Source organism: Ptychodera flava, chromosome 2, assembly GCF_041260155.1.
Source record: "Ptychodera flava strain L36383 chromosome 2, AS_Pfla_20210202, whole genome shotgun sequence".
In the NCBI taxonomy this organism is placed as follows: Eukaryota; Metazoa; Hemichordata; class Enteropneusta; family Ptychoderidae; genus Ptychodera; species Ptychodera flava.
Window position 1 is genome coordinate 38215598 of NC_091929.1, and position 22422 is coordinate 38238019.

Sequence of the window (22422 nt, forward strand, 5' to 3'; positions counted from 1 at the left end):
GCATGTTAGTGTAATAGTTGAAACCATGCATTGCTGCTGACTGGGTCCTCTACCCATTTCATCTCTATCAGACGTCAAACCTAACATGTGGAAAAGCTGTGAGTACTACACAGTATGGCAGTTGACATACAAACCAAAATGGTGGGGAAAAAATCACAAAAAGTTACAGCTACTGCCCCTAAGGGCTAAGCAGATAAACTTGTACTTGGACTAGTTTATAAAATAACAATGGATCAGATACATTTATGATAAAAACATAACTTTTTAATTTATGATACTTAAAAATAATTCAAAAGTACACTGAAAGAGCAATAATGAAATTTTGTACAGAGAAATAGCAAAGAATTTTGTCAATATGTGATAGTATATTTTGTCGATACCCATGGATGCACAGAAAGATGTGTTGACCAAAAGTACAGAAAGTGAACAGAAATGCTTTAACTTGGGGCATCAATAAATCATAACCGGAGGCAGAGAATACTCCAAGTGATGATGTCATAAGATATTTGCATGGGCTTACACTGAGCACCTGTTCAAATATAAAATGTGACTTTTACAATCTTATAGAATCAGAGGCAAAAGAACATTCATTGCATTATCTGTACTTCTTTTGGCATGAATATTAAAAGAAAATACAGAAACATGGATGTCCACCTGTGAATATTGTATGATAACACACATTAGTAAAAGACGACATCCAACACTTTGTGAATGTAGCAGACACTTCAAAAATATCAAAGTTATAAAGCCTTTTGTATCATCCCCCGAAGGAAATTTTAACATTTCTGTTCATGAGGATTAAAGAATGTGTGGTCCTAACACAAAGTTTTGCATTGATTAAGCAAATTGCCTCACATATATCAATATTCACTATTCATAATGGCCGCCAGTATCTGTGATAACTCTAGCAGTATAAACTGAATTGAGTTTTTCAAGATGAAAATGGTCAGCCAAATTTGCAGATCGAGTGCACTCTATTTAAAGCTGCTGTTTGCTTTATCTAAAACAGTTGGTATCATATTTGCCTCTGATAGTCCCTCTAAACCTAATCACTGATAACTAATGTGGTCTCCAACTAACAAAATATGTGAACTCTTTGAGTTTAGCTTTTGAGTGCTGTAACTTTTCCCGCCAAAATTTTAGTGCAACATTTTACAAATATTTTAAGAATTTTTCTGTAATATCTTTGATAATTTTAGACCAAATGGTCATTAAATTTCAATGACTACAGTTTTTGATCAAAAGTTTGAGAAAAATCTGAAAAAATAATTGTCTAAATCTGAAAAAAACTGTATTTTATAAAGGTGGCAAAAATTGACATTGGCACTCAATGGGTTAAAGTAGATTTTCTTGCATCAGTGGTGCAATAAGTTATTATTGGGGACACACTGTTCAACAGAAACACTGACAATGTCAATCTCAAATCTAAATATACATGTCGTATACATATTAGATTTTGTCATCTGTAAACTGAGAAATATCAAGGCACCTCATTAAAAGGAGAAAGTGGTCTTGCAAAGTTAGTCGTCATCGACAACGAATGACCAAGTAATAAGTTTGAAACATTTGTTCTAATACATACAATACACAGATATCGGGACTGTGGATAATTAGAACACATGTACAGCATACAAAACTCATCATGTTTGACCTTAAACCATATCCCCTTTGTTCAGTGAAAATCTGATGATGAAATTATAATAATTTATGAAATATGCTAACAGAGTTAGGAACAAACATTTCCAAAATCGGAACAGTGCTTGAGTATCATGCATTCACAATTACCATGGTGCAATGACAAATACACAAGTAGTCGGTACAAGTTTTGACTCACAAATCAAAACAGAGCTAAAGCCCCTCCCCCTGAATGCAATGAGTTGATTTATCATCATTCACATGTTCTGATTATGTAAATCCCATTTAGAGAATTTCTGTGTATTCTGAGAATTCAGGTATGTACAGCCATGATAAATACGCATTCATAATTCAGGTATTGTCGATGTATCTTACACTTAGTTTTTTCCAACAATACTAAAAATTTATACCTAGTGTAGTTTTCCCTACAGTTCTTTTTCACCCACTATTTTACTATTTATAGCTAGTGCTTACTACAATATTTCAAAACTACTTAGCAGCCTCAAATTCTTATTTATTATTTACAACAATGAAACTTTTCCTTTTGATATTGGTGGCTTTGTATGATTTTTGCTCCCATGGAAAACAGTCACGGAAAGTCCTGTACTGACGTCTTTCAGTCATGTACTTTGTCAAAATATTTTGAAACATCATGTGTTAACCCTTTGAGTGCTGTAATTTTTCCCACCAAAATTTTAGTGCAACATTTTAGCAATTTTTACAAATTTTCCTGTATTTTTGGTAATTCTGGACCAAATGTACATAAGTTTTCATAGACTACAGGTTTTGATCAAAATTTTGGGAAAAAAATTTTGAAAAAAAAATTGTCCGGAACAGAAAAAATTGTCTGGACTATATTTTGTAGAAGCCAACAAAAATTGACTTTGTCACTCAAAGGTTATGATTTGGAAAATGTAAGGGATGGCAACTTAAACATAGATGACAGTAAACTGTCAGATAATGAGCTTGCAGCATACTGAGCACAAAAAATTTTGAACATTTGCTGAATGAATTCCAATGCCATATAAAGATAACATATCTCATTTGCTGGAAACAACAGTATAATGGTTCCACTCAAGAATACAGAATACATGTGGTGTCCTACAGACTCAGTATTCACAAGAGATCACATGATTGTGGTACAAACAAACCAACATGTACAGATGTCTATGGAAATACATGTACATGAATATCTGTGCGTGTTTGTGCATGCGGTTTTGTTTGTACCATGGTCCAGTCAGAATCTGGGTTTAGCCCATTCAGGTTCATGTTAGATAAAAAATGATTCCTTTAGAGTCAGATAACTACAGAAAGCACAAAGGAATGAGTTCAGAGACTGAGTCAAACAGCTTCATCCAGGTTTTTACCAAGTTCCATTGTTTTCAATGAAGCAATTGTACCAGTATACAAGAATGGGTGGGAAAGGATTATAGATTACAAACTTTTCAAAAAAATAAAATTTCCAAACATGCACAGATATTGGTTCTTTCAAAGTCCTACAAGAGGAACATATGAATGCAGGAAACCTTACTGGTATTACTATCTTTCAACGATCTGATGTGGACATGCAGTTTTGACTGTGGACATGCATTTCATAACTGTTTGAGAATCAAAATGTTGTAAATCTTTTTGATACCAGATCTCAATCGCATCATTCAGCTTATTAAACTGGATGCTCATTCAGATATAAATTACAGCACGATGACTTTTGATAACATTGTAACATTAATCTCTCTGCATGCTCAATGTATAAACAATGGTACGAAATCTGGTATTAAGGTAGTATGCGCCTCGAAAGTGAAAGCGTTCAGGTACTGCTCAAATTTTCCTTGAGGAATCTTTGAACAATTTACTTTCAAAATCAAGAATAAAGTCTGGGGGGGTCACTGTTCAAATGTTGGTACTAGAGAAACAAATTACCCAAAATATACCATCATTTGATATTCAAAATGGCTGTCACCCCTATGTTAACTCTGTGGAGAAAATATAACATTTTTGATATTTAAAAAGCTTAGACGGTGAAAGTCTTCCTTTCTCAAAGGCCTTCAAATAAGCCCCCACAAAAGGTTGATCATAAAAGAATTGGAAAATTTGTTAGTCAAAATATCTGTCCCGAGGTGCATTCTACCTTAAATCGATTGATGTACATACTGGTAGTCTGTATGTGTACATATTTCTATTGTTATGGACTATAAGCTGGCAAATATTACTACCACTTTTGCTAAATGTCAAAAAATATCAAGAAAGGACAAAATGGCACACTTCGTGTCTCTGAAGATAAGAATATGATTAGAACACAAAACATGAACAAGCTGATATCTTTGATCAACGCAATTACAATTTGCTGAACTTCATTCCACATCATAGTGTCTAACCCTTTCACCACCATGGTTTGTCCCAAATACATTGTTTTCTATGGTAAAGTTGGACCTGTATACAGGGAACTGGGGGTGAAAGGGTTAAATATCAAAGCACTGAAAACAATCCGTCTAAAAGCCTGACCACCTATCACAGTCAGACTTTGGTTTGATCCCTTCGTCTTTGTTTCAATGGACCGATCCACTTACAGGGAATTGGGGTGACACAAACATCACACAAGTGTGGTTTTACGACCATGTGAAAAAATGTCCCTGAATTTGCTTTCTCTTTGAGAAAATTTTGGAGTTGGCAATATCTTGACGTTGGTCTGTTGTGTTTTGTTTAAAAAATCCTGAAAAGTGAATCGACAATTGCAGAGTGTAGATTGATACAACTTACAATAGAAATGTTGAAAATCTCTGTCACTAGAACTAGCAGAAGAATAATACTCAATACATAACTTTGCCAAATTTATTGTACACTCTTCATATGATAATTGTACACTCTTCATATCATATATTTACATTTTTGATCGGCCAAACATTGTGTTTACATTTGGTATATCAATAGCTAACTGCTGACCAATCACTATTCAGCTTGTATTTGGTGTGAAAATGGCGGACTACTGACCAATCACTATTCAGCTTGTATTTGGTGTATCATTGCTGAATACTGACCAATCACAGATCAGAATATGTTTGGTGTATCACTTGCTGACCAATCACTGTTCAGGTACCACAGCAACCTGTTCCACTGCTGCACTTTCTGTTGCTTGCATGGGCTCTGCTTCTTCTGAATATGAAATGAACATTATGATAGTACTGTCAGTGGACAAACAATGTTTGTAATGTTACCCCAGACGTTGATTGTTATCTTTGTCTTTTACATTGATACTCTGATGAAGCTCACAGCAAAGGACGTAAATAGCACTGATTGCAAAAATAAGTTTGCTACTCAATATAGCAACACAACTGTCGATAGAATGTCAGACAAATTTTGTGGCTGGATAATTTCCATTTAACACGTCATTTTAATATTGTCAATATTACACTGATGGCCACAAAAGAACCAATGCTGCTATTCATGAAATAGTAATATGCAAAAGTCTGATCTAACTTTTGAGACATTTGAGTTTGCAAATAAAAAGTGGAACTCTGATAGGAATATTAAATCAGCCCTGTGTTCAAATACACATATGAAAAATTCAAATTCTGTATAGAGCCCTTGCTTTGAGCTGAGTGTATATTTTGCAATGTTTTTGTGACACTGTAGAGAACTTTGCTGTTTAATTCATTTCTGTCCAGATTTAAACTAATATGTCAATGGTTTTAATGAAAAAAGAACTATAAAGGCTGTCACAAGCAGTGAATAACATATATCTTGGTGTATCACAACATACCACTGCCCAGTATATATAATTTGGATTGACTGTGGCAGAAAATGTTACTGCAGAAATTTAGAAAAACCTCAGGCTGATAAAGCTCTCTTCTATATTGTTTGAGGAATAACAATTGAACCACTGACCTTTGACCTCAGTCTGACCCTGAAGCAGTTGTTCAACTGGTGACAAGGTTGACTGTGGCGCCATGGCAATGGTTACCATGGGTGCTGCTTGTTGTTCTGATGTTGCTATGGACGACACAGCGGCAAGGTCTATGGTCTCTGCCTCTGATGTGTTTGGCTGTAGTTGTTGCATTTCAATTGTAATAGTGTCTGAGCCATCGTGTTTTACCTAATATTGATACAAATATTTCCATGCAGTTATGACAAGTTGTTTTCAAAGGTCATGATTTCACACTGAGGTTTATTGGGAAACAGCTGTATTACTGTGTGTAGCAAAACGTTGTCTAATTAATGTATGCCATGATAGCTAGATTAATAGATAGATAGATAGATAGATAGATAAATAGATAGGTAGATAGATAGATAGATAGATAGATAGATAGATAGATAGATTGATAGATAGATGATTGATAGATATAGATAGATAGATAGATAGATAGATAGATAGATAGATAGATTGATAGATAGATTGATAGATAGATTGATAGATAGATAGATAGATAGATAGATAGATAGATAGATAGATAGATAGATTGATTGATAGATAGATAGATTGATAGATAGATAGGTAGACAGAGATAGATAGATAGATAGATAGATAGATAGATAGATAGATAGATAGATAGATAGATAGATAGATAGGTAGATAGGTAGATAGGTAGACAGAGATAGATAGATAGATTGATAGATAGATAGATTGATAGATAGATAGATAGATAGATAGATAGATTGATAGATAGATGATTGATAGATATAGATAGATAGATAGATAGATAGATAGATAGATAGATAGATTGATAGATAGATTGATAGATAGATTGATAGATAGATTGATAGATAGATAGACAAAAGGCACATAGGTAGATAGATACATGTAGTAGTTAGACCAGTAGATAAATAAATAGGTAGATAGATGGACTGATAGATAGAAAGAGATAGAAAGGTAGGTAGATAAATACATCTTGTAGATAGATAGACAGATAGGTAAATACAGAGATTGTCCCACAGACAGACAGACAGATAGATAGATAGATCGACAGATAGATAGATCGACAGATAGAGAGATAGATATATAGATAGGTAAATATACAGATAGATGTTTAAACAGATAAATAGACAAATAGATGGACACATGGACAGATAGATAGATGGATAGATAGAGAGAGAGACGTACATGTATAAAGATCAATATTAGACAATAAGATACAGATAGACTGATAACAGTAAAATAAAACCTTACCTTTGCAATCTGTGAGTTTTCAAATATTCTGGGGTTTAACTGGGACAGTAGTTGTGCTGTTTTTGGTGATAGCGTATTGCTGATTTGTGTCGTTCCATCACTCAATGTAGTCTCCACCAATGAGATCACAGCTCCATTATCTAGATGCCAAGTGAATAGGTTGAGATCATGTTTTATGAATACAACAAAGTGAAACACTTATTTCCACAGCTACATGTACTCTGGCTATAGCAAATCTAAGACCAGATAATTGAGCTGTGCAGTGAATTTGTCCATAATGAATGTTCTATGGTTCTAAATCAATATTATTAAAGCCGGAACACTTCTTCAGTCAAAATGTATCTAAAAAAAGTATATTTCACAATAGACAATTTTTTTTCCTTAACTACTACTAGTCTAGGCTTGTTGTAACTTTTATTAATTCACTGCAAGATGTCATCCTCCAACCCAGACTTATAAGAAATGAATATTCAAGTCGTATGCTCAAGGAATCACAAATGTGTCTTGACTACTCAGGACATGTACACAAGACATAGGTAAAGTAAATGTACAACCTCGTATCTGCAGAAAATGTGCCACTGGTAGAAATAGAGATTGCTACACACACGGTAATATGCTGCATGTAGAACAGTGCATAGGTACTATCATACATGTACTTTTGTACCAGATATGAACTGTAAATGCTCACGTGTTTCATTATATATTGCAGTTGTGTGTAAATTTGAACCTTTGCCACATGTTTGCAACTTCATTGAAAGTATTATGATCAACAAAATGAACAATATGACATTAAACTGGTCCAATAATTATTTTCATTCAAGTAATACATTGCCAGTCCATGGGACATTTGAGATTTACAAATTTAAGTAGGACCATCCTGAACCCTGATAGTTAGTGTGGTACCAGGTGTCCGGAATGGGTAAGCGTACCCTGCTAGCATGCTACACCCGTCAGGATTGGTCCCAAAATTGTCTAAATATTGTATGAAGTGATACAGTATATGAATCACTGTAAGTCAAAGCCAGTCAATTGGCTGAAGAGGAAATGCTTAATGATTTCAATAATATTGTATTATATTATAGTGTCTTTAATGTACATAGCAAGTTTCATCAATTTTGATCAAGTCAATTCAGATAAATATCCCTAATTATGAAAATTCATTTAATATGCAAATTAGGAATTGGTTGAATTAAAAATGTCTTTTGACTTTCAATAATGTTATATCACAGTATCTTTGATGTATATAGCAAGTTTCAACAACTACAATCAAGTTAATTCAGATATACCAGTATATCCCTAAATGGGAAAGTTCATTAAATACGCAAATTCGGAATTGGCTGAAGTAAAATGCTTAAAGACTTTCAAAAATGTTGTATCATAGTAGCTCCAAATACATGTAGCAAGTTTCATCAACGTCGGTCCAGTCAATTCAAATATATATCCCTAATTAGCAAAGTTCATTAAATATGCAAATTAGGAATTGGCTAAAGTTAAAACGCTTAATGACTTTCAATAATGTTAAATAATAGTATCTTTAATATACATACCAAGTTTGGTCAAGTTTGATAGAGTCAAATCAGACATATCCCTAATTAGGAAAGTTCATTAAATATGCAAAAAAGCAACTATCTTTCATGTCACCCCTTAATGCTTCCCACTGTGGATATATCTTGGTGTGATCAACATTTGTGTGTAGTCGTTTTTATTGTATATCCGTTTTTCCTAAAATCATTAATTATGCAAATGAGCAAAAAGTATGCAAGCCAAACCCACCAAAAACTAATCAGTTCTTGCCATTTGCTGAATGAATATATGTACTAGATTTGATTCTGATCTGATGAGCCGTTTTTGAGATATCGGACCAACAGACAGACAGACAGACAGACAGACAGACAGACAGACAGACATCGCTGCGACATATGCTCACCTGTGTAAACACGTGAGCAAAAAAGAGTCGGTGTTTTTATCAGATTTATCTCTGGGCAAATTCACTGACTGTGCACCATTTTCAAAGAAGATCAAAGGGTTACAGAAAATATAAAATGTGCTGATCCGATAACAGGTTTTCAAAAGTAGGGTGAGTAGATCAGCAGGAATTTTTTTTCCAACATATTTCTATTTTTAAATTTGCATTTTTCAGGCGTTCAGGGCAGTCAAACACTGGCCACAACATTTTCAGAAAAACGTATCATACATATAAAAGGAGAAAAATGCAAAAAACACATCCTCGTTCAAGCAAAAATCAAATGCCTGGTGATGAACATGTGATTTTGTGGGTTTTTTCTTTCTTTTTTTTACTTTCATGTTTACGTAGCTCTAAAAAGTTTAGGGTCGGAAGGTAATAAATAGGGTAGGTTGGGTTATCGGATCAGCATAATTTTTTTGTTCAGCCTAATAAACAGTCAATGTCAGCAACCACTAGCGCAAGAACTGAGGATTGAGGACTGCCGATTTAACAACAGAAGCCCCATGGATATTTCTTACCTTCCCCTGGGTTTTGTGTCAGGGTGACTGTTACCGTTTGTGTCTGGGGCTCTTCCCCAGTTGTCGTCTGCCAAAGCTGCTGCTGCAATTGGCTGGTGGCCTCGGCCGTGGCCTGTTCCTCACTGGTTCCCAGTCCATCATTAATCTGTGGGAGACAGAAGGTCAAAGGTCGTCATCATTTCCACTTTGGTCTAATCCTGAAGTTCTGATTTGCACTGAGCAAATAAATGTATTTTGTGAGGAATGCATAAAATCACAAGGATGTGTTTTTGTTAAAGTTCAATTCTCTGAAACTTTGACAAAGTTTCAAGTACTTTTGCTCTGTTTTTAAAATTCAGTTTCTCATTTACTGCCTAAATCATGTTAAAAACGAATCAACTTCTGCCAACACAACTTATGCATCTGACACCCAACGTTATAGTTGATGAGCAACTTTTAGTCCACACTAGAATTCATTTCTCAATAGTGACAGTTTATATTGTACACAGCACATCAAAGTTGGAACCAACCATCCTCACTGTCAATTTTCTAAACCAGTTTCATGCTTTCATAACATGTGCATTTCTGAACTCATGAGCAAATTATATTTAAAGCTTTCTTTCAACTGGTTGTTAACTATTATTTCTCTGAAATACTTAAAGGTATACAGTCACCTGTAATCTAAATATGCCTATATATGGTCAAAGGGGCGTCCTTTGGTATTCAAAATGCCCATGTGAGGGCGCTGTTTTTAAAAAGCGGCCACCCGCTTAAAATCTGTGATTGGTTAGATTTTCTCTTTCCATGGTAACTGTGGCAAAATTGGAACAGGTGACAGTATACCTTTAACCTATATGCTTATATTTATTGTATCTCTGTAGTTTTGTTAACTGCATGAAAATCCATTTAGGGAAGAACTGAGTACTGGGACAATGACATGAAATTACAGAATAACGACATTTGATACTAAAAGCAAAACAACTTATTTTAAATCTTGAAGGATGTCTACTCACAGTTGCAGTTGGCTGAACGGCTGATAGTTCCCCAGTGTCAATGTCCTTGACAGCTCTGTGTATGTGATTCTGAATATCATGTATGGTTGGAAAATATGCCAGGTTGTGTTTTTCCGGGACAGTCTCTCCATGGAATAACTCCCTCTCTACAAACGCCCTGGTGTGGTAGAAATTTGAGGCAACACATTGACATGTAAAGTTTTGCTGGCAAGAAGTACTTGACACATTTTCAAAGGTTGATGTTATTTGCAAAATAGTGTCTAAGTATTAGAAGATAGAAGACATCGAGCAAATGTAATATGCAAGATGAAATAAAGTTTTTAACTTTTGCTTCAACTTTCAAGTTGCGTAAACCATCAAGGAAAGTTGCTTACACAGGGTTCATACACTTCAAGTAAATCAAAATTCCAGGACTTTCCAGGAGTTGTTTTGCCATTTTCAGGAGTATTTGTGGTTGAAAAATGCCATTTTCCAGGAGTGTTTGCACGATAAAGCTTGCAATTTTAATAAGCATCAAACACTAATTTTTTCTAAAGTTTTCATTGTCCACAAAACTTCAGCCCATAAGACATCATTTTGCTGACAAATGCAGACAATGATGAGTTGACAGGTTTTGATGACTGAGAGAGTTGTGAGTTGTGAGTGTGATGTCAGGAAAGATAAACTCGGGGAAGGCTTAGAATTAGTCGATGACTTTACATTTGATGAAGATCAGGAAAAGAAATCATTAATTTGTGATTTACTTGCTCCTGTTTTTTTCCTACCAGAGCTCGATGTTTTGCTCCTTTAGCATGGCTTTTCATAGCCCCGCGTACAATGCTGTGTGTTCCCGGCGTTATGAAGCCTCCCACTACAGCCCTGCTAAGGTCCATAGACATGCGGTCCCAATTTGGACCGCACACAAAAAACTATTTTTCTAACTGCTTTCGGCTGAAATCAACTCGATTCCAATCTACCGTATGCCTACCCGAATAACTCAACCGCTCACAGACTGCAAAAAAGAATTGTTCGCATGACGTCCAAAACCATTAGTTTGCTGGCGATGCACGGTCAAGGGCCCAAAGGCCGGTGATATCTCGCATGAATGTACCGAATGGCGAGCCACGGGAACACGGAGCATCATATGCAGGGCTAGGCTTTTCGATACATCGAAAGTCTTTTCACAAAGCTTGCATCTTGCCGCGAATTTATCTTGTGCCCGCTCCAGCCATCCTTTGTACTCGGGCTGTTTCAACCAATGATCGCTGAATAAACACTTTCCAGGAGGCATTACTGTGACTGATGACCCGAACAAACTTAAAATTTCAACACGGTCCCTCCACAAGCAACTCTGCCTACTTCGATGTCACTGTACGTGCGTGCAAAACCATGGATAATAGAATACACAACATGGTCTCGCCCACGCTAGTGCAAGAGTACCCCTTTACGACATTATAAGAAACACTACTACGCTTTCCAAATTTTGTCTCATGAGGGCTCCCACCTGTCGCAAAACAACTTTTCGCATTTTACGATTTGACGTTCGACAATTATACTGTTTGACATTCGCCTTTACGATCTGGCCGTTCTCGACCGTGTACGATCGTAATTAGCGATTTTCCAGGAGTTTCCAGGAGTAAATTTTGATTTTCCAGGAGTTTCCAGGAGTGGTTTTAAATTCCAGGACTTTCCAGGACTTTCCAGGAGCGTACGAACCCTGTTACACTTTCAAGTACAGGTACAGTTTAACCCTTTTCCTGCCAAGTTCATATTTCACCATCAGGTCAAGTTGATTTAAACTAGTGAAGCAAAACATGTCCCATATGGTGCATTTTAACAAAGACTTGAAGATTTGAAGGTCCCTGATGACAGGGATATTGTAAACATTATTTTTCCAGACTCAAGATGCCATAACATACCAAGCCAAGTGGGTGAATATACGTCATGTTTTGGCTCTATACCACTTTTTACTGACTTGGCAGATGGGGAAGTGATACTGTCTGACACGTAAAAGGTTGAATCATTCCCTTACATGATAGAATGAAATCAGGGATCACTTTGCAAAGTTTATGTCTGGAGAAAGAAATTACCAAAAATTTATCAAATATTTGAAATTCTAAACCATGATTGTGGAAAAGATTTGATTATTTCAAATCTTACCTTAGCATTTTCCTGACTTGATACACATTCCTGTTTCCTTCAGACACAATTTGTCGTAGTTTATCAGCCACTCTTGGTGCATCCTCTTTGGAATAGCAGGCTCACTAGACGCTGATCCCATCTGAATGCTCACCCCATAGAAAGGTGTCGGCGGTTCATCGTGATACTCATGGGCTTTCGTGGTTGGCAGCTGTACGTAAAATCTGTAACAGACATTTTCCAAGAGAAGTAAGTGCACTGAGGGTGTAGACTGGTTCATGGCTAACTGTGTTTCTTTGAACTTGTTGCAACTATACCTGGTATATTTAGTACAGTTAGCCTCGCCTAAAGTCTTGTGGTATCAATATATATTATTGTACACACGGAACAATTGCGAGTCATTGTCTTTTATACAGTATCATGCCTCCTACATCAACCCACACACCCTTGATAGGATTCAATGGTGACAAAACAAAACTACAGAAAAAGTATTACTCTCTTACGAGTCACAGAATAAAATGTTATGACATTGGGACATGATTTTCATGGTAAGATGTTACCATAAGGTAACATGACCTTTGACCTTTCAATTCTGGTTACTCTAATAATGTAATTTTGAGGGCACATGTAAACTACTGATGTAAAATATCTTGACCAATGACCTTTAACCTTTCAACTCCACTAAGGTTGTGTGATTTGTCTCTGGGTAATTTCTGGTAAAAATGTGGGTGATTTTTGAAGAAATTCACTTATAATGTAAGGTATTACGACCCCTGACCTTTCAACTCTGTTGATGTTATCTAGTTTGTGTCTAGGTAACTATGAAGATGTAATTTTTGCAGGAATTCACTTGTATGTACGTGTAAGGTATTTTGACCCCTGACCTTTCAACTCCAGTGATGTTGTCTGGTTTGTCTCTGAGTATTGCAAAGGCTCGGTCTTGCTGGAGTCTCAGTGTCTTCCTGTCAACACCTGGTCCAGTGTCCACTTTCAGCTCTGGGAACTTCCGAACTTTCTTGATGTAAATTCTTTTGGAAAATGATGTGAATGTTAAAAGTTAGTGTATGTAGGCAGAGTCTTTACCAAGACAATTACTGACACTCTTTGCAGTGCTATTTTATGCACTTCTACAAATCTTATGAAAAGTGATAACATGTTTTTGACAGAAAAATAGAATATCCAATAAATTGAACACTAAAATATTTGCTTGTATTCAAATATTTTCATATTGAAATTTTAAGCTTGAAATCAAACTACACGTCGCCCAAGTTAAATAGTAAAACAACCTAAATGGTCTTCTCAAAGTTATCTTACCAGTATATCAGAAAATCACCATGCAAAATATCAACATCTGAAATTTTGGAAACAATTTATCTGAAATGTATGCAAATTCTTCACAATTTTCACAACTGCTCATATTTACTATGTGCAATCACTGGTTATATTACCGTACATGTATATAGAGGAACACAACACACTCTGTTGTCTACAGTACCATAAATGGACAAGTCTCCATAGAGACTGGGGTTAAGGGTTATAGGAAGTATTGACACACGAATACCTGGCAGGACATGTGGTTTTGAAAGATGTGGCATCTGTCAATTTCTTGTTTTGTCCACCTTTCCGTCTTGGGCCATACTGGCATTCCATCACAATGGCTCGGCTGCCTGCAAATAAATAATTGTGTCATATGCTGTAACTTTGGCAAGTACACCAGTGTGTTCTTCGGATGGGACAAAAGCTGACACCAGCTGTGGTAAAGTAATTATTTATTGGTGCTGAAACCGGCCCCTTGACTCACTAGCATACATGATGTAGAAGATTAATACTAAAACAAAGGCATTTGGATGAAAGAGTTAAAACAAACTAAATTATTACACACCTGTAGATTATTTAAAAACATTAAAACTTTTGAAATTGTGTTTTAAGAACAGCCTGATTGGAATACTACATATGTACCTTGCCATACCAGAGTAGACACTTTTAGATGTCTGCTTGACTGTACTGTCAAGGCTGTTTACAATGCTGGGTTCCAAGTTCTGAAATCTCATGCAATGAAGTTTTCTGTTCAAACTACGGAGTAAATGTACTCGGCATCTGAACTCAGTAATTCAAACAATTGGCAATTATTCCAACCTGTCAACAGGGCAGGTTACTTTAAAATTTCACCTGCTAGCCAAAATTTCAACCTGTTTACCCCTGATTCCCTGTACACAGATCAACAAACGGCATTGATAACAATGGGTGTGGGCCAAACCATTGGTGATGAAGGGTTGACTGCAATGGGCAACCTGGGATGCAGTTGTTGTTTGCTCCACTTACCTGCATTTAGAAATGGAATTCCATCATAAGGAACGTATTGAGATTTCCACATGAGACGTTTTGATGGTTTGTTCTGACTGGGTGACTGCCTGGTTCCCCAGAATGTACCAGTCTGTTGTTTGTGGTATGTGAGTAACAGGTCAAGTTCAACCTCACTCTCAACATAGCCACGATATGAGTCCCCAATAGCCTGAGAATGATGGAAAAAAACAAACTCATTTGTACAAATAGTTTTGGCAATCATATTATTCTGATATAACTATATTTGTTGACGAGTGATGGCACAACTGACCATTTGCCTCAATTACTCAGTCAGAGCTCAATGCAATCTGGAAAATTACTCATAACTTGCTTGTGATCACAGACTTATTTATCTCAACTAGACTTATGCATTCACAATTTTGGTGGTCTGGTACACCAGCTCAATGTGAGTGTATGATAAAACTGCACATGACAAGCGGAATTTTGTCATTATTGTCATTTTAACTACAAAGAACTGATCAGTTTGGCCTATTCATAAACATACACAAAGCAGTAGATGCAGGTAGACTCTTCATGCAAATGTGATATATGTCAGGAAAATCATCATTGATTGGATTGGAGTTTTGAAATTTGGGGTCGTACACACCATGAAATGGAAAATTTTAAACTTTTACTCCAAATTTTCTCCGGTAAGTAAACCTTGAAATATCCTCTTTCATTCAGGAACACTCTTTCATAATCAAGCATTGAAATCACAGTTCACTGTGCAAATTTTCTTACCAAATGATCTAAAATTTACCAATATTTGAAACTGTAAATGGTCGCCACACTCTGTGTTAACTCTATGAAAAATATTACATTATTCCTGTTTACACAAGCCAAGATGGTGAAATGTTTAACTAAACCAGAAAGCTTTCAAATGAGTCCAAACAAGGAGCACATCAGAAAAATTTTGTAAAAATTTAATAGTCTGAATATATCTCTCCCTGAGATGCAATCTACCTTAAAGGCAGTTAGTTATGGTTTTCTGATTTTCAAATGATATTGCCATCATACAGGTACTATGGAAGGAATATTATTTTAGATTCAATTACTGCTCAAGATTGCCTGGATCCAGAATGAGAATGGTGTTTCACATTAAATAGTGATGTTGTATACATTCGGTTGAGACATAGCTGCCAATACAGGACAGCACAATAGCTCCTTAGAATTAGGATTAATTGCATGACTGAGCTTGAAAAAAATACATCAGCTTTTAAGTTGCTGATTTTTTGCGTTAAAGTTTGCATTTTAAATGAAAGTAGAAAATCTTTCAGTTTGTCCACTGCAGTCTCTCATTGTGATGGAGGGAATTGCGATGGACCTAGAACTAGTGTAAGTGATATGTTTGATGGTACCTTCATTCCAGCAGTGTTTAAGTTACTGAAATCCAGGCTATTTTCAGAAAGTAAGGCTCTTGTTCATGTCTCAGAATGTGCCTCGGGACAGATATTGGGACTAAAACTTTTTAAAATTCCTTTCTGATCTACCACTTGTGGGGGCTCATTTCAAAGCTCTTGGACCCAGAAAAATGTTGACATCATTACTTTTCAATATTCGAACATTTCATTCTGCCATCCACAGGGATGGCAGCAATTTTGAATTTCAAACATCAGTAAATTTTAGGCAAGTTGTTTCACTAGTTCCAGGCTTTGCACAGTGACCCCTGATCTTTATTCTTGATTTGGTAAGAGAATGGCTAAAGTTTCATTGAGGAAAGTTTGAGCAAATGTTTGAGTCTTTCACTTTCAAGGTGCATACAACCTTACATGGCAAACCTCTGCCTAACACATCTCACCTCACATTCTTTTAACCTTGCAGCCCAGGCTGGACAGCCTGTGGGTAATTCTTTGTGCGGAGTGGATTCCTGGACTTGCTGGACGACGACACCGCTGGCTGTGTTCTCTAGAAGCGCTGTCACTGAACTGTGGGCTACATCTTGAATTGCCTCTGTTCCTGAGGTGTTTGGGTTGACTTCAGTGACTGAAAAGCATGACAATGATTCATTTTAGTGACGTATTATCTTTGCCAAGTCTTGAATAGACTTGGAATGCTTGTATTGTTGAGTTGGAGGTTATTCACGAAATACTTCACTTACATCTGATAGCATATTGCAGCAGAGTTGTTTCAGAACAGTTTTAGATAAGCGTAGAGGCGTAATATCAGCAAATTGGTATCATCAGTCTCAAAATATCATGCCTTTAGTGCCCTTCCTTAACCCTTTGAGTGCTGTAATTTTCCCACATAAATTTCGGTGTAACATTTTACCAATTGTTATGAATTTTTCTTTAATTTTTTGATAATTTTGGAACAAATGGACATAAGCTTTCAATGGCTACAATGTTTGACCAAAATTTTGGGAAATATCTGAAAAAAATTGACTAGATCTGAAAAAAGTTGCTGGCTATGTTTTATTCTATAAAGTCAACAATAGTTGACTTTTGCACTCGAAGGGTTAATACCCTTACCCTGCAGAGTGAATTTCACCATGAGGTCAACTTGGTTAAAACTAATGCAGCATAACATGTCCTATACAGTGCATTCTAATATAAAATTGAACATTTGAAAGCCGGTGAAAACAAATGTGCAGATACTGTTATCATGACGTTTACAGACTAAAGCTGCCGTAACCCTTTGAGTGCAATAATTTTTTCCCACCAAAATTTCAGTGCAATATTTCACCAGTTTTTGGTATTTTACCACTTTTTAAGATACTTTTGGACCAAATAGACATCATATTTCATTTGCTACAGATTGTTTCAAATTTTGGCAAAAATCTGAAAAAAAATGGCTTCTCTAGAGTATGTTTAAAGAGGTGACAGAAATTGACTTTGGCGCTGCGAGAGTTAACATACCAAGCAAAGTGGATAAAAATACACATGGTTTTGGGTAATTACTGCTTTCTACTGACTTTGCAGATGGGGAAATGATACTGTCTGGCAGGAAAATGGTTAAGAGATGTGTCTTTGATGAGATTTGTACATTAATCATTTTAAACAAAAGACAAAGGCTGGCCACATGGGAAGTAAAAAGCTATACATATGGAACAATTGGGGTTTATGTATTTCCAATAACGGAGACAAATTGTAAAAATAACTATACATAGAAAGCCAAGTGCTTCAAATATCTAAATTTGATTGCAACAGAAAGACTTGTAAACAAGGAATGAGATGTGTACACCTGACCTATAGGGAAAATACCCCCTCCCTGCCATAGACTGTTTCTAGGGCCGGTGCTTTGATAACACATTTGGATATATATATATATATATATATATATATATATATATATATATATATATATATATATAATATATATATATATATATATATATATATATATATATATATATATATATATATATATATATATTATATATATTTGGATACACCATGACACATAATAGACGTGAATCTACACTGTGATTACTGTCTGTGATAACATCACAAAGTTGATAAAACCCCCTCTCTGCCAAGCTTACAAAACCCTGTATGAACTTGTCTGAATGATTTGAGAAGGCTTCTAATATGTATTAAACATTTGTTACATCGTTCGGATAAAGAGCAATAAAAAGAAGACTCACTTTCATTTGATATTTGATTCACTTTTTGTGCCAATACCTTTAAAACCTTAATTTGCATAGCTTAAATTTGTAAATTTATTATGGTCCCCCTCAATCAGAATCTTTTTCCTCCTCTAAAATATCCCAAGCAGAGGGGAACATTACCCCCTTGTGATAGAAAGCTGGAGAAAACACTGGGACACTTGCAATATTTTGATGAAACTTAATGGCCTTACTGTGGTGTACAGCGTCTGTGTGTGTGCTATCTGGTTGCTCCACTGCAATGACCTGATAAATCTTTCCTTGTCCAGCTTCACCATTATCTACTTGGATCACCTGCACTTCTGATTGGCCAACAGCCTGGACCTAAATTTACATATCAATTCAACAACAAAACATGCACTGAAGTTGAATAATGAAAATATACAGTCCTGCACAATGGCACAGTGGAAGGTTACTGTTTAGGCACCGCCTAGTGTCTTCGATGAGTCAGTGTTTTTGCTAAATTCAAACATTTATGAATGCACATAATTTCTGCTGTGTAAGATCATGTTTTTATTTTTTTCCGCACATCCAAATGACAAATAAGAAACATGCAGCCGTGTTACACTGAAAATATTCTATTCATTTTTCTCCACAGTTTGGAAAAACAAAGGGGCGGCCAAAGTGCTCCATTTTATTTTGTAATTGATTATGATCTTTGTGCAAATTACAATTTACGTTTTAGCTGTAAAGTTACGACATTATTATTCATATTCTTTAGCATTTAAACAAACCATTACTGTGTATTTGTGGTCAGTCACGTGGTACAGCTCGACAATTAAAATGTGACGGATAGGGCATGGTAATTGTAAGTCACTGATTTTAATAGATACTAATTATAAGATATCAAATGAAGTAAAGGTGATTTTTAAGATGAAGAATGCACATGACTGACAACCACAGTAAGACTTTTCCATTATACTCGCTGAAGATTTTGTTTGCACTCTCACCTCAGGAAAACTTGCATGGATAGCTTGGCTTTCTGCTGACACAGCTGGAATGACCTCTGTGACCCCGGTCACATGATGAACAACTTGGACCTGATCTGTGTGGGTTGTTGCCATGGTAATAGGCTACTGCAACTGATACAGAGAACACTGTGATGTAAGATAAAGGGCAGTACTTGTAAGTTTGTTTCATACCACAGTATTTCCCTAAACATACTTGTGCAGTATTTTTAGATTAATATTCTGAAGTGGAGATTTTCTGTTCAGCACTGTAGGTTTCATTCGAATTTTCTAAACATGTTCAGTACATTAAGTCATGTCAACCAACTGAATTTTATACATTTGACAACTTTCTTTCAAATAGTGTGTTGATGAGCAGCTCACTGTCACAAGTTTGACGAGGATGCCATACTGTATTTTTCACATCAAATAGGAAAGAGAGTTGTTTTTGATTTTTGCTAAAATTTTGATAAAAATCTGAAGCCAATAAAATGTGATGTTCATTTGGTCCAAAATTGTCAAAAAAATTATAGAAAAATTCACAAAATTGGTAAAATGTTGCACACTATAATTTTGATGGGAAAAATTGCAGCGCTCAAAGGGTTAAATTGAAGTGTGTCAACATGGCTTGTGCTTTTAAGATCTCGATACATTTTAGTCAGGACAGGCAACTGATCTCTGTATTGCATATTTCCCTTATACTTTTGACAGTGACAAATATACTTGCAGGCTCATGTTGAAGGGGCACAACAACTAAACTTGTGATGCTGACATTCCCGTGTATAGTACACAACCCTTTGAGCGCCAAAGTCTATTTTTGTCACCTTTATAAAATTTACTTCAGTTAATTTTTTCTGAATTTTGCCAAAATTTTGATAAAAAAATGTAGCCGATGAACAATTTACAGAAAAGTTCACAAAAATTGGTTAAAATGTTGCATTAAAATTTTGGTGTTAAAAATTACAATAGTCAAAGGGCCAGTATCTCTAACTTTGAAGGTTTTGTTAATGTCATTTGTTTCTTGTTCTACTCCTTACAGTATGTTGAAATACAGAGTATCAAGTCAGACAGAGCCTATACATAAGTAAACTGTATGGTTATTGACAAGTGAATTCTGGTCCAGACTAGGATTCAGATGTAATCATTAACAGCGCCTTTCATATGTATAGTGTTGACAGACTTGCCAATGCCAGGTGTTTCAGCAGACTCTGGGGAGTAGCACAAAAACTGGCAATTGACAAACAACAGGAAAATTGTGAAAAAAAAAATCAACAAAAGTTATAAGCTACTGGCCTTGTGTGCACAATTCAACAATGTTGTACATGTACTAGGATGTAGAGGGAATTTGAATATTTTTAAATATCAAGACACACCACATTGATGCGATATTGTGGACGGTGCTTCTTTCCTCCAATCCCCAAAACGAACTTTCAATATACACAGAAGACGCATTTATCTGCGCAGAGTATCAGAGTTTGCTATAGCTGCAATTCTGTAGCTTCAGGTTTTGTCTGGGTTCTGGTTTTGCCGTCCAACCAAAATACCCAGGCAAAACCTCGGGCTACAGTACTGCAGCTATTATATAAAGCTTGCCATTGCTCGTATTACTATAAGGAAGTTACTCAACAATTCTGCTTTGCATGACAACGCACCAGAGAAGAGCGAATGCCGGGGTGCAGTCCACAGGGCCATCGATATTTACAGCCTGTAGCATGGTCCCCCTACTGTAGTTTGCCAAGAACCACGGTCTCTCCACAATGCATGTACATAGGAAACTGATTTGTAAAATCATGGGGTTCCCGGCCGATTTCATTCCACAATTCTCTCATTGGCATGCATTTCAAGTGTTGGAGCCCGGAAACACCCTTCAACTCTTCCAAGAGAAAAACAATGCAAAATACGATGGTTTCGCTAATTCAGTCAGATAAATGTAGCAGCTAGACCTCTAAGAAAACCGCAAAAGATTTCCTGAGATCGGCAACACGAAAGCATACTGTAATTTACCATTTTACCCGACGTCACGATAGCATTTGACGCCACGCTAGCTGTGAATGCCTGGATCATGCCTCAGGCATAGGCTGACATGAAAGCTAGAATACAGCACCGCAAAAAATCCGCCATTTTGTTCCTGGACGACTGACAAGGCCTTGCGAATATATCTTCTGATATGAGCTCATTTTTCGAGTTTATCGATTGCCAAAAACGCATATCGGCATCGGCGTTGTAAGAAAATTTTATCCACGTGAAAATGTCCCGGCAAATTTTGAAGTCTGAGGAAAATTGTATGAAAACGAGTCACCAACCTCGTCTTGATTTGTCCAACCTCGACTTGACGCCATTGAAATTTTACCCCCAGTGTAATGTTAATCTTCATTCTCGCTAATTCTCTACGATAAATCTCGTCGTATACGAGACTTCGCGGAGCGTTGTTACTACCATACACGGTCCCTTTACAAGCCAATTTCGCAAACAGCTTCGCTTTTAATTAGAAATACTTAATTCATGAATGCATACAAATGAATGCAGGCAAAAATTAAAAGATGAAATTTTGTCCAATGCTGTATCATTGATGATATCCGAAATATACTATACTAAGTGTATCCAAAAAATACCAAGTTTACAAATATGTATAGTGTACATAAATTTTGCATTTACCTGAATATGTAGGGGTGCATAGATTTAAATATTTGATAACAATATTTGTTGCTTGGTATGCTTTTCGCTAAACTGGTCCAGAATGAATCATGAATGTCAAAATGTGGAAGTTTTAATATGATTTCTAGCCATATTTATATGAGTTCCATCCAGTACCCATTGCCACAGACACATTACACACTTGAGATGCCAGGGAAGAAACATTTAATTTATTTGATCAGTTTTCTTTTTCATTTTTTAACAACTAATTAAAGATCACCGTGGAAGGAAAATTGAGAGAAAATTCCAAAGTCTCCAGCTATTTCTGTATTTCTGTGGATTAGAAACAAAAAACACAACAGTCATAAATGGCCTAATCTTGTCCAGCTGTAGAAATGCAGCTATCTGGCACGGGGTAACGTGCGTCTATATGCGGGTCATCATAGGTCAACCCTTGTCGGGGTTGAACTTTTGATGACCGTATAGACATGATAGACGCAGGCT

General features: G+C 36.1%; 1 pseudogene; it reads right to left on the reverse strand.

Annotated features, from left to right (window-relative positions):
• Positions 1 to 242: 242 nt before the first annotated feature.
• LOC139120372 (calcium-responsive transcription factor-like) lies at positions 243 to 21552 on the reverse strand (annotated as a pseudogene).
• Between the last annotated feature and the right edge of the window lie 870 nt (positions 21553 to 22422).